Source organism: Culex pipiens, chromosome 1 (genome assembly GCF_016801865.2).
Source record: "Culex pipiens pallens isolate TS chromosome 1, TS_CPP_V2, whole genome shotgun sequence".
In the NCBI taxonomy this organism is placed as follows: domain Eukaryota; kingdom Metazoa; phylum Arthropoda; class Insecta; order Diptera; family Culicidae; genus Culex; species Culex pipiens.
In genome coordinates, this window is record NC_068937.1 from 109,693,140 (window position 1) to 109,707,940 (window position 14,801).

Sequence of the window (14,801 nt, forward strand, 5' to 3'; positions counted from 1 at the left end):
GTAACAAACAGATAAAATTGAACAATTAATTAAAACAAAAGATTCAGCAAAGTCATGAAATATGCTTTAATTGTTTTAATCACAGAGAGAACAAGGAAAACGACAAAATTGAACAATATTATCCCAATCAATAACAAAGCTTACACTACTCCTCACTAGATGTCCCCTTGACAATTCTTATTATTTGCTTTGCACGAAACACCCAAATTTGGAAAAAATAATCATTTAAATAAAACGAAGTTAATTTTATTGCTGCCCGTCACTGTTGCTAATACACTAGTGTCTTGGCCTTGGCTACTCAGTGATTTTAAGTAAGGCACGGGGCGAAGGTTCCGAATATCCATATTGACATTTATATTTTTTTGGGTATTCCACACGGGTTTTAAAACATCATTTTAACATGTTTGACAAAGAAATGTTAGATATAGTTCAAATCAAACTCTTTAAAAATTTAACATAAAAATATCTTAGCGCAAAATCTTTAAACAAAGACAAGTTCAAAGTATTAAAAATTCTGTTGTTAAATCATAATTTAGAGAAGATTAAAATGGAAATGTTGAAGTTTAAAATAATGATTCGAAAAATATCAAGTGCAAAAAATATCTATGCATAAGCCCATTTAGGGTGCCTAATGAGCAACTCTCTACGAAATCGGCCGATTTCGACTATTTTTATTTTTTGTATTTTTTGATTTGACTTAAACTTTGTGAGGGCCTTCGCTATGACCAAAAAAGCTATTTTGCGTCATTGGTTCACCCATACAAGTCTCCATACAATTTTGGCTGCTGTCCATACAAAAATGGTATGTAAATATTCAAACAACTGTAACTTTTGAGTGAATTTTCTGATCAATTTGGTGTCTTCGGCAAAGTTGTAGGTATTGTTGAGGACTTTTGAGAAAAAAATAGGTACACGGAAAAAAAAATTTGCAGATTTTTTTATCAACTTTTTTTTTCACTAAAACTCAATTTCCCAAAATACGTATTTTTTGATATGTTTTAGGGGACAAAAATCCGCAACTTTTGAGCCATAGAGAAACATGGTCAAAAAATCTGCCGCCGAGTTATGAATTTTTGAAAAAACAGTGATTTTTGGAAAAAATCGAAGTTTTATGCAAAAACAAGTTTGACATTATTTTTTAATGCAAAATTGAATTTGCAATCGAAAAGTACTTAACAGATTTTTTGATAAAGGGCTCCGTTTTCAAGATATAGCCACCGAAAGTTTGATTTTAGCGAAATATTTGCAGTTTTTCAATTTTTAAAAAATAGTGACCATAAGTGACCATTTCTAAAAATATTTTTTTTTTAAAAGTTCAGAAAATTTGCTATAAAATTGTCTAAGAGACATTGAAGATTGGACCTCGGGTTGCTGAGATAGAGCCGCTTTAAGAAAAAGAAACACGAAAATTGAAGTTTTCTTAATCTCTAAAATGCTTATCTTGATTTAAAAAATTTCAAAATATTTTTTTCGAAAAGATTTCACGAATGTTTCATGTATTAACATTGAAAATCGGACCATTAGTTGCTGAGATATGGTCATTAGAAAATGGTGGGTTGTTTTGGTGAGATTAAGAAAACTTCAATTTTCGTGTTTCTTTTTCTTAAAGCGGCTCTATCTCAGCAACCCGAGGTCCAATCTTCAATGTCTCTTTGACAATTTTATAGCAAATTTTCTGAACTTTTCAAAAAAAATATTTTTAGAAATGGTCACTTATGGTCACCATTTTAAAAAATTGAAAAACTGCAAATATTTCGCTAAAATCAAACTTTCGGTGGCTATATCTTGAAAACGGAGCCCTTTATCAAAAAATCTGTAGAGTACTTTTCGATTGCAAATTCAATTTTGCATTAAAAAATAATGTCAAACTTGTTTTTGCATAAAACTTCGATTTTTTCCAAAAATCACTGTTTTTTTCAAAAATTCATAACTCGGCGGCAGATTTTTTGACCATGTTTCTCTATGGCTCAAAAGTTGCGGATTTTTGTCCCCTAAAACATATCTAAAAATGTTGAAAATCAAAAAATACGTATTTTGGGAAATTGAGTTTTAGTGAAAAAAAAGTTGATAAAAAAATCTGCAAATTTTTTTTTTCCGTGTACCTATTTTTTTCTCAAAAGTCCTCAACAATACCTACAACTTTGCCGAAGACACCAAATTGATCAGAAAATTCACTCAAAAGTTACAGTTGTTTGAATATTTACATACCATTTTTGTATGGACAGCAGCCAAAATTGTATGGAGACTTGTATGAGTGAACCAATGGTCATAGTGAAGGCCCCCACAAAGTTTGAGCCAAATCAAAAAATACAAATAAAATTCATTTCCGGTTTTGGTAGAGAATTGCTCTAATGGCTTTCAAGTTTTTATTTTTTCAAAACGTGAAAGTCAATAGGTTAGGCATTAATATCTGCACAAATTGGCGTTCTTAACTCAATTTATTTACGGTGAAATAAAATTAAAGATGCTGAACAGAACCGTAATACCCTTACAGCACTACTGATGACAAGCTTCGACGATTTGGTGTTGTTTCCCTTATCAACATCATGTATGAATGCGCTTAAAAGATTGCTTGAACAGATCAGTTGCTAATAGGTAATGGCCACCAATGGCGCCCGTCATGTTAGTTTGTAGATCTCGATTTTAAGGGACAGAAATGATAGTGAGCTCAGGTCGCTACAATGTCGCCGAAAAAGTAAAAAAAATCTTCAAATAGAATGTTATTTTTTTTGTTAACAGCGCACAGTGGTCCAGATCGCAAAATTAAGTGAACAATGGATTTTCCGAAAAATTCTGAAGCTTTAAAGCTTTGTTGTCTTCAGAAGAAGAGTTGCAAATAAAACGAAGCACCTTTTGGTTTGGTTAAAGATTAGAGTGGTTTACGATTAGGGTGATATTGATTATTTATTGATTGATATTGATATTTTGGGTTTTTTGGTCTTGCGAAAAGTTGTTGGGCTTGTAAATCCAAGCAACTTTGTCCAAGACACCAACATTTTATCTCGCGATCTACGCCTTCTACGAGCAAATTTAGAGAAAGCATCTAAGCAAACCTTCAAGATTTTTTTTTTTTTTGAACGTAGCAATTCAGGGTTGAGGGGTTACATAAAACGAAGTTGACTTTATAGCTGTCGGCCACCATTGCTAGTACCAACCACTAGTGTCTTCCTTTTTATCTACAAGGACTTCGCCGCCCTGGGCTCCTAAGTGTATGAAAGTATGGCACGGAGCGACGGCGCCGAATACCCATATTTACACAAAGAATTTTAGAGCGCCCGCCGCGGGATTCGAACCGGCGACCTCTGGATTGTGAGTCCAGTGCGCGGTCCGATTGATCCACACGGGCGAGACAACGAAAAAAATCGAGGGGTTACATACATGTAGAAAATCACAAAATTTCATATTAAAGAAAGTTTACTGAATTCACTTAAAAGATGGTTTTCAATCACTCCTGAAAGTAACATGATTAAATTGAGATAGAGACGATTTTAAGCTCAACATTTTGCCGTGCGCAAAGCGGACTGTCAAACTTTCTGAGCGTTTTTCTCTAAACACCGAGTTGATTTACGGGTGCCACGATATTTCGATATGGGATGGACCAAATTGGCTGAAATTCGGGGTAAAGACTCTCAAGATCACATATCCCGTGTGCATGACGAAGCCCGATTTTGAAATTTTGCTTTTTGAAAAAATACAAAAATCAAAAACTGACGATTTTTTATATGAAATTCAAAAAAATATTTTTATCTTTTTTTAAAATAAGTTTTTTGAAAATCGAGCTACGACATGCACACAGGACCAGTATAACGTGTCTTCACCAAAATTTTGAGCCAATTTGGTCAAGGCAGTGTTAAGATATCGTGGCACCCGTTTTTCAAACTGCTAATTTCAAATAGCTATATCTCGGCAATGATACAACCAAAAAACTTCAAATTTGTTTTAATAATATTTCATTTTCAATTTCAAGGTTTGCTTAGATGCTTTCTTTAGTTTTGGGCGTAAAAAGCGTAGATTGCGATATAAAATTTTGGTGTCTTCAACAAAGTTGCTTGGATTAGCAAGCCCAAAATTTTTTAAGAAAACAAATAAATTCCCAAAAATCTTCCTGGAAAGTTGATTTTCAATATTGTTAATCGTGAACCACCCTGATTTCGAATAAAACCAAAAGTTACCCCTTTTTGCCTTCCTCGTCTTACTGAGGAAAGGCTATAAAATCACTCGAAACATGAACTTCTTAATTTAAACTCCTAGACCCACCTTCACGTATACATATAGAAAAAAAAACATGTACATATAGACTCAGAATAAAATTCTGAGCAAATGTCTGTGCGTGTGTCTGGATGTGAGTCCGTGCACCGAAAAAAATGCACTCGATTATCTCCGGACTGGCTGAACAGATTTGGACTGTTCTGGTCTCATTCGATCCGTCTTGGGGTCCCACAAGACCAGGGATGGAATAATCGCGAAAAAAACAATTTCGCTTGCGAACTTTCTTCACCCGCGAAAGAGAGAGGAGGCAAATCACGCAAAAGAAAATCGCTCCCGAAATTCTCCAAGAAAATCAATCTGCTGATGATTTTTTGTGAATTTCCTTGTCAGCACCACTCAAAAATATTTATTTCACTTTGTTTACACACATTGCCCATCTACAAAATGTGACAGGTCATTTTTCGACGTGTGACGTTACACTTGCAAGTGTAGTAGTGAAAAAGATGTTCCGCCGAATAATCAAGATGATGATTTTTTTTAGATTTTTTTGGATCTTACGTGCGCGAGAGAGAAGAGCCATGCTCCCTTCGAATTTTTTCTCTTGATGAACATCCAAAGATTTTCTTTTGATGATGGTTATTCCATCGCTGCACAAGATTGTAGTAATTTGTAAATAACTTCAAAATTTATGCTAAAAATATGATTTTAGTAGAAAAAGTCCGGAAGATAGTAAAAAAAGTATTTTTTGTAAGAAAACCCGTCATGTTACACATTATAAGAAATTTATTTAAAAGACCTTTCTAACGCGTCCAACACATTGAAGATCTGACAACCGTATCAAAAGTTATAATCACTTAAGTGTTATTTATACACTCCGGCCTATACGGATCTAAAATATTTTGATGAAAACGTTGAACGTATCTATCATGAGACCCATCGTTAGGTAGGTACCGTAAACCGGGGTTGACTTCAATTTGTTTTTTTGAATATTTTCCAACAGGTAAGGTTTTTCTCAAGATTATTATTTTTAAAACAAGTTCTTTTAATAGTGTTTAGAAAAATAGTTACGTTAAAAAATCTTAGTTTGAATTCCGGGGTGACTTTGATAGTCAAAGTTTTTCTTGTTAAAATCATATTTAAGATGTTCGAACATTATTTGTATGTTAAATGTACCATCACTAAAGAAGCTGGTATAGTTTTTAAGAAAAAATAATCAATGTTTATATTTGATAACTAAGTTTATAAGCTATTAACAAAATACATTTGAATTTTAGGTAAAATTGTTAAAAAGTCGGAATTTTGTCTGAAATTTTTTTTAAACTCGTTTTGTTTATAAAATTATCGATTTATTTTGCATTTTATACTGAATTCAAAGCACGAAACACAAGTTTTCACATTTTACATGATTTTTTTTCAACTGAAATTGCCTATAAATTTGAAGATTTTTTTAAATTGTGTTTAAAAAACACAATTGTGGCAGTGCGTGGCCGAATGGTTACGCTGTCCGCTTTGTAAGCGGATGATTCTGGGTTCGATTCCCATCTGCTCCAACCTTCCATCGGATGAGGAAGTAAAATGTCGGTCCCGGCCTTGGTTGTTAGGCCGTTAAGTCATTCCAGGTGTAGGAGTCATCTCCATGCCATAAGTACAAACAACACACCAAACCAAGCCTACTCCGGTGGAATCGCTGGCGGCGTTTGGACTCGCAATCCAAAGGTCATCAGTTCAAACACTGGGGTGGAAGGTTCCTTGGAGTAGAAAGAGGTTTGGGTGCTCTCCCCATTCAAGCCTTCGGACTCCTAGGTTCGAGCAGAAACTTGCAATAGAGACCTCAAAAGACCCGGGGGTCGTTAATGAGGATGGTTTGATTTTTGATTTTTAAAAAACACATATTTTTATTATTTATAAACTTATTTAACCTTCTCCTAGTGGAAAATTGTCCAATGAATCCGAAAATGCATTCCGTATACCGATTCAAAATCATGTTCATTGAGGAAATCATGACACTTTGAGAAATAATGACTTTCATCAACATTTTCTTAACTATAGTTAACTAACTTTTTAAACTTTTCAAAATTTTATGAAAAGTTCTTCTTGAGGTACTTTGAACATCTCTCTACCATGGCCAGTATGATTCTTAACCATTCCGTACGTATTTTAATTGTACTCTTCATTTTGCGGAAAAATCGCAAACCTATCAAAGTCAAAGACACCCCGTTTCACGGAAATTAAAATACCCTTCCAACGCGGCCAAAAGATTGGTGATCAACTCTATCAAAATTTACGAGTACTTAAGTGTTAATTTAACACTTATCAGAGGCTAGATCTCAGATATTTTGATGAAAATCCGGATCTATCGTGAGGCCCATCGTTGGTGGGTAATCAGAAGACCTTTCCAACACGCCCAAAAGATTGAAGATCTAACGACCCTATTGAATGAAAAATATCAATGTGAGGAAGGCTTCAACCACCTTAGGGTGGATTAAGTAACGTTTTTATTTTTAACAATTCTTCTCACCAAAGCTCCAAAGCTTCAGAATTTTTCAAAAAAAAACATTTTCCAATTAAATTTGCGATCTGGACCACTGTGCAGTGGAAGCAAAAACGTCTTTCACAACGGCAAGATAAGTTGAAATACTCAAATTACATAATAAAATAGTAAATTAATTTTTCATTCAATGTCACAAAAAATAACGGGATAAATAAAAAAAACTAACGTGGACAAATAGGAAATAGAGCACATCCTAGAAAAAAAATGACTTGACCTCGACCTCGACCCCTCTTTTACATCCGTGAAACTTTGCACAGCTAAAAAAGTAGTAATCCAGCAGCGTGTAAAAGGCCAGGGTGTGAAATAAATATTGCATTGTTTTATGCAACTTTATGTAACTTTTCACCCTGAAATATGTAGCCCATCAGTATGGGAAACTTACTTACTTTCAGCATTAGATCGGTCTGATGGCCGAGTGGACTAAGGCAACACTCCTTTCTGTTGGAGCTGGGTTTGAATCCCGTCGGTTGCAACTTTTTTTTCGTTTTTGCAAAAATTGTACATGCAGTGTAAGTGTCTATTTTGACGAAGGTAATTTGCATGCGATTTTACTCTCGGATATTTGGCTGTTTGCTTTAGAGCTTAATTATGGTCTCTGATTACGAATCCAACCCCTTTAATTTTTTATTATTTTTACTATGACACGTTTTCAGAGATTTGTAGTTAAAAGTCGTGAAGAGTTTGAAATTTGGTGTCAAAGAAAGTGTAGTGTGGTGTAACATTGGTCGCCCAATTTGATGGCGTACACGAAATTCCAAAAAACGTTTTTTTAAATGCTGCCATATCCCGTTACATTACCGTCAAAAAAGCTATTAAAATATATTTTTTAACTACTCCATAAATTTTTAATGTTGTTGAACATCAACACTAAATGCATAATTTTGTCTGGTTGTGTGTTGCATAAAAATAGGATATTTGTTCCACTGTACATAACGTAAAACAGCCGTGCAAAATTTGCTACAGGGTCGTCCATCGTTAAACACGCCTGACAGACATAACGTACACGTGTAACGCATAAAGTCGCGCGACATGCGCATGCCCTAGCCTACTCAAACCAATTCCTCTCCCGTTCCAGTCTCTCTCTCTCTCTCTCTCATATTACCCCGCAAGAACCTTCTTTCTCACATGTACGCAACATAAGAAATAACACCCACACCACCACACCCGCAATCACCTGTGCAGCAGACGCCGCGTCTAAACAACATCAGAACTGTCAGTCTGCTACGGCAGAACACACGCACACTGACACATACTGCTGCTGAGACATTCGAGTCGTGAGCTGAGCCCGTGTTGTTGTCCGTCTCTCGCGTTCATTCGTCGTTGGACTGTCCGTGCGTTCGGTCGTCTTCTTCGTCGGTTGGCACTCCGGAGTTTCAACGGATCGGTTCGGTACTGGAAGATTCTCCCCCCTTGACAAGAAGATTTGGGCGTTTGACAGCGGGTTGAGCGGCTGTAAAAAACAGCAGTTTCGGTGTTTGTCCTTGTCTTGTGACAGCGGCGTGCGTCAAAGTTGGCCCCGTGTGTGTCCTGTATGTTGTGATGTTTTGCACTGTTCCCATTCCCTTTGACGCTCTTATTCTCTCCTGCTGAGCGTAGTGCTGCGGTGTTGAGTTGTTGGTGTGTGTGTGTCTCTCTCTCCAGAAAGGGAGAAGAAAAGATGTTTATTGGATGTGATTAAAATTTGGTGATTTTTTGGCCTCCAGTTGGGGACACGTCAAGAAGAACGTGTGTGTTTTGGGAGAAATGTTTTGAACAGTGCAGTGATTTTGCAGTGAATTTGGTGCGTGCCCGTATCCGGTCCAGTTATTACAACCCACTTCGGGTCATCGAATATCTGTGTTTGTCTGTCCGGATTGGAACAAGACTACAAATAGTGAGCAAAAAAGAGGCCCCTTCTGGAGGAGCGGATGACCTCGTTGCAGAGCAGTTCTTCATTCCACACGGCAAATCCGCGTTTCATTGTATTGGAAGATTGCTACCAAAGAACAGAGCATTGATACAAATCCGTTTGCTAAAATACGATTACATCTTCATCGATAATTGCACATTACCCAACGAGCTGGAAGCTGCGACGACGAGAATACAACTCAATCCTGATACGTCTTCATCAGCAAATCAAAAGTAATCAAACTACTTTGTTTAATCTTACAATCATCCATACTTTTAGAATGTATCAATCCATGTGGGCCAAATCACGGTCCATAGATTATTCAGTAGACTTCTCTGTCCTAATATTGATGGTTGATTTCCCTGTTTACAAACACAACTATATTATCAATTCCAAAGCTTAATACTTTCCATCATTCAAATTGTTTGCTTTGACTATAAATTGAAGTTAGTTATTTGGTTTAGCCCCTAGTGATTCGATTGACATGACTTTTACGTGATTTTTTGTTCAAGTATTCAAACTAAAGTTCTCAGTATTACATACTGGAAGTGTTATTTGTTTATCATTACAAATTATTAATATTAAACACTATAGTGTAAACAGGAATTGCGAAACCTTCAAGAAATTAATAGTTTAAGCAATAGTTACATGGCACTGAGGAGTAACGATGGCATTTTCAGTTCTCAATTATGTTTTTAATCGAAAAATGAAGAATTTTTCAATTCGAGATAGTTAACCCCTTCCCGCCCAGAGCAAAATCGAGATTTTTTACGTTTTTCACCATAACTCGTAACTAGATCGACCAGATAATGGTTATAAGTTAACATTATATATAAAATAATGCAGGTTGAACCAGGTTGAAAAAATGCACGGTTGCAGAGAAATTTAATTTTGAAGACATAAATTAGTGGTGCTCTGGAGTAACCATGGGCGTTAGAGGGTTAAGGCGGCTTAGTAACAGAGCCTTGTTAGATTATGTAGTCAATATTTAAGACATCGCAAAATGGATCAGATTGTTAATTAATTCATGTTAATTGTGCATTTTGAGTGCACAGTGGTTAAAATAAAAAAAATCCAATAAGAAAGTACGCTTTGAACACAATCAGCTGGTCAACATAAAAACATAAACCGGGGTGCGCCTCATTGACCCAACACACGGGTTCGGTTAGAGCAAACAAATCGACTGGAGAGTCAGGTTTCGAGACTGACCATAGTGACCCATAGTTAAGTTTCGAGTTGAAATTGGCATATCTGTTGCCAATTATGGAAACATGATTTGATTGATTCGTAAAACAAGGCACGGTCAACGGTGCTCGATCTTTAGCATCCTATTTCAAGAAGTGGCAGAGATTGTTGTTTATTTCTGGCTATGCGCTACCTATGCGGTTATTCGCTGCCCATGGCAGAGATTGGTTCATACTTGTTAGAAGAAAAAAAAACGGTCAAATAACATTTGAGAAGGGAAATAAGACATTTGAATGTGAAAGACACAATTAGAATGCAACGGAAAGTATAGTCCATTCTTATGACACATTGGAAAGATCAAAACAACGAAAAATGATAGCATACAAACCAAGCTTTGCTCAACCACGGTGTCAATCAAAAATTTCCCTGGTTGGCTGAAGAGCCATCATCCCGTGCGCCAACCACTCTGACGACGATTGATGGGTGTCAGCGATGCCATTTCTCAGTCCTTCTACTCCTTGACGTTGTTCCCCTAAAATCGTGCACAAGAATCACTGGATGGGTGCCGTTTTAAGTTATGTGCATGGATTAACGGTGATTTTTCGCGCTATTACCCTCAACTGTTCCAAGTGTATGTTGTGCGGTCAAGAGTGTGCCACTTAAGGTTTTCGGCGCGGTGCTGGCACGGTGCCAGAACTTTTCAGACCCGAGCCTACTTTTCTGTCAAATTTGAGTAAATTTGTTGAGCGTGTAATATTTGAAGTTTAGAAACGTCAGGATCGCGCTGTTGTTTTTTGCTCGAAAAACATTAAGTCGTTGCCCGACTCGCGTATAATTCCGCAATTTTGCGCAATTTCCCCGAGAAAAAGTAAAAATTTTCTTCAGTTTTTTTGTTCTAGGTGTGCTCGTCTAAGTGAGGCTTCGATTACCGGTTGAAAAACCATTTTGCAACGCTTTCCTCCGTCAGGGCCGGGCAATCAATCTCACCCGGGATGCGTCCATACGGCCCCGAAAACTACTTTCCGCCCGCGGGTACACTCCGCCATCTGCCTCCGAATCCGGGCGGTCCCGGTGTACCAATGCAGCCGGGCGGGTTCTAGGGTGGACCGCCCGGGAATATTCGCAGCTCGCCGATGCCGAGCAACGCACCCGGAGGAAACAAGCAGCGGACAATCGTAGTGGTCAGCAGCCGCCGAAGAGTGAATATCCAACTAAAATGAAGAAAAAGGGGCGCAATCTGGTTCCGGAATCGCAAGCCTTTCAAACACCTTTTATCCAAGCAAGGAAACGGGAGAGGCCGGCGGTGCCGTTCGTGGTGGTGAGAAATCCGTTGCTTCGTAAGAACTCCGTCGAGGGACGTCTGCTGGAGGTTAAGTCCGATCCAAACAAGATCCAACCCAAGTTTTTTAGTTTCTTCAAGTCGCTGGTACATCTGGTCGAGTGACACCGAACTCATTCCACCCAGGAAACGGATGGGTTCCAGGTGAAACGCCCAGGAGGTCGTAACATGCGTTGCACAATCCTACTGCTGCTCGACCAATAACCGTTTCAGTTCAAGCTGGATTCGCGTTTGGCTCGTCTGCCCTTCCGCCCTGTGGCAATACAGTAAAACGAACAAACTCCAAGATTCCCACGTACGCGAGTACATCACTTGCGACAAGTATCTCGAGCAGATCTTCAGCTGCCAGCGCATGAAAATCGCCGTAATCCCACAGCGCATCAACCCCCTACTTCACCCACCAGACCCAATCTTCATCAACCACGTCGTTACGTTCGAGGGTGGCCTCGAGAGCAAGCGAACGGCATCGACGTCGAAGAGAATGACACCCTGAAAACCAGATGAACAACTTCCTCCTGAGCACCGCTTCCCAGCAGGATATTTAAACCTTCACAAATTACTTTAATAGAACACGGTTCAAGTCCTGGTCCTGATGACGGTACTTTTGAAGTTGAATTGTCCAAAAACAATGTGGAAAAAAAACAAATGAAAATCGCGAACAGAATACGGAAAAATAAATTTGAATGTTTTTGATTTTTAAGAAATGTTTTTAGACTAAAGCTTCACAAAGAAACATTTCCAAGTGATGGAGAAAAAAGCAGGTTAATATGTAAAGTATAATAAAAAATAAATTTAAGAAATTATCTTTATTAAGTTACAATTTTTGAAATATTTATACCCATATACATATCAAAAAAGATGCTTGAAGATATTCAAACTCTGAGAGAAGATGCAGTTTTGGTCACTGGTTTTCTAAGAAATGTGATATTATCATTTGTTTGATTTACATTTTGCTGCTCATTTACTTCTACGCTAAATCATGTCCACCTTTACACCTCTTTCTCAAGTCGGACGACAAGTGCATCAAGTGACCTTCAGCAAGCAGTCGATAAGGTGCGCCAAATAGCCGCGCTCCTAGATGAACTGAATCACTCTGGCCAGCGAGTTCATGTCCAACAGCATGTCATGGACGTGGTCAGCATCGTGGTCTGCAGATTTCGTCGTGCAGTCGTGGCACAGGATGTCAATCAGTTTGATGACCATCTCGAAATGAACGTGCGACCCGCTTAAAACTCATGTGTCATCCCGTCAAGCGCCTTGTCCAAACTCCACCCCAATCCGCTTGTTCCTGTAGTAATTCAGCTGCGCCACGATCGCCTTCTTGATCTGCCACTCCAACTCGATCTACCAGCATTCAGAACAAAACAGATCCTGCAGATGCAGGAGGAGAAACTCAAACGATTCGTGATGCACGCGCTCCTGCCAGGTGTTGCCCAAGGCGAGGTTTCCGAGTCAGCACCATTGCGAAATAGTGTCATCTTAGACCAACGTTCCCCCTCACCCCTTATCATATTTTATTATAGAATTGTAAAGAACATGGAACATGGATTATACAAAAAAAAAAAAGAATTTAAAAACCATAACGTGCAGCTCACATAAACTCCCAAGCTCGAGCAAATGGGAAATTTGTAAGAAAATTCCCCTTTTTTGGATGACTTGGCTGACGATCAGCCCGGAACACTTGCCCGCACCACAGTAGCAGATCTTCTTATGGTCGCCGAACGTCTCAAAGTTGTAGTTGAAGGCCCTAGCGTAGAAAAGAGTAAGAGGAGTTAGTTGCAGGAAGTGTATTTACCGGGATTTTGAGAACTTACCACCTTGAGGTCCTTGAGGGCAAACAGCCCCACGGATTGGCTTCCGCCGACCTTCCACAGCAGCGTCTCACAGTTGGGCTCGCACGAGTGGTTGAAGAACCGGGCCATGTTGCCTTTGGGCCCTCCTCCTCCTCGTATCTGGCCGCGTTGCGCCCTCTCAGCGGAGCAACCTACTTGTTGAACTTGACTTTCACGTATATCGACAGTTTAAAGCTAAAATCGTCCGGGACCGATTCCTGGGAGTGAGCTTGTTCTGCCTGAAGCGCAAGCAAATGTCCGTTTGTTCGTGCTGCCGCCGGAACACCACACCCAGAACCATTGACGGGGGAATCGCAATAGCGGGCCAGAACTTGAACACGGAATATTTAGCCCTGACGATCTCGTCGCACAGCGGCATACGGCCGGATTCGATTTCACAGCAGATGAGACTTCCACCCTTGCAGCACAGGAAACACCAGGGGTCGACGTCGTCAGCAGCTGGGATCCGACGGCCAGGAATCCAGGTGGTCCGAAAAAAAAACGCGTGCAATCTTCGCATGAAAAAACGGGTTGGGTTTTGTTTTGATTTTTTTGGCTGACAGTGACAGCTCTTGTGCGGTGCACGCTAAATTGATTTCCAAAAATCGGCTACTTTTTAATCAAAGTTCCAGACACGGTTCCAGCGCGGTGCTGGCTCCGAGTTCGAGGTTTCAGCTCCAAGCTCGAGGTTCCAGCTCCGGAAGAACCGAAGTGTCACCCCCCTAGTGTGCGGTTCAATTTGACACTCGACATGACAAGTGGAACGAGAATGCTGGGTGAGCTACAAAGTTAAAAAGTGTGAAATTACAAGACGATTTGGCTCTAGTCGCTGCCTTTTGCCGATTCTGATGGCAACGACAGTAATTGGATCCTTACTCGAAATAATTGAAATGATTTGATTGCAGTGTCTCAAGGAGAAGGCAGAAGGCTAATCAACAACTATCAATTGTAGCAAGATTGATTTCATTTGCTGGCATGTTAATTGAGCTGAAGTTAGTGCTTAACATTCCAACGCCCAAGGCTCCAAAAAAGTTGGAACGGTAACTTCAACTCAATAGTTCTCGGGCATAACTCAACCAATCAAGATGATTCTTCTTTCCAGTGATTTGTTAGGATGTCTAGATAATTCTAGAACTTTGCAGAACTTAATTTGATTAAATCTGTAATTTTTGCGATCAAAAACATCGTTCCAACTTTTTTTTCCGCGTGTAAAAAAAAATTCGCCAAAAATTCCGCGGAGGCAGTCGTTTTAAAAAAAGGTGGAACGATGTTTTCGGTCGCAGAAATTACAAATTTGTTCAAATCAAGTTCTGCAAAATTTTAGGATCATCTAGACATCCTTACAAATCACTGGAAACAAGAATCGTCCCGATTGGTTGAGTAATGCCCGAGAACCAGCGAGTTGAAGTTACCGTTCCAACTTTTTTGGGAGGCTTGGGCGTCCGTGTAAGTTGGACATGCGTTGGGCGTTCCAGTGTTAAATGGCTTTGCTGGAGATAAAGGAATTTCAACATAGGGCTTCGAGATGGTGGTTGATTACTAAGTTTGGCTTTATCTACACCCACAATTCATAGTCGAGAGAATCGTTCCTTCAAAATTTATTGAGAGCTCAGAGCCAAAATCAAAAGGATAATGCAAGGCAGAGAGTCATTGGGTTAGTTGTCAAAGGTCTCCGGTTCGATTCCCGTAGTCGAAAACTTTTTTGAACTTTTTTTTGCAAATGAACCTCGCCCATCACGAGCTGTGTTCTTTGTATTCGAAAATAGTACCACTATTCTCTCGTCTCGAGGCCATTAT

General features: G+C 39.0%; 1 long non-coding RNA gene across 1 annotated transcript; it reads right to left on the bottom strand.

The window, feature by feature from the left end:
* Window positions 1-11,959: 11,959 nt before the first annotated feature.
* LOC120425718 (uncharacterized) lies at window positions 11,960-13,725 on the bottom strand. Its single transcript, XR_005606578.2, has 2 exons — window positions 12,987-13,725; window positions 11,960-12,919 (listed from the first exon to the last, which is right to left on the bottom strand). It is a non-coding gene; the product is annotated as an uncharacterized LOC120425718 (long non-coding RNA).
* Between the last annotated feature and the right edge of the window lie 1,076 nt (window positions 13,726-14,801).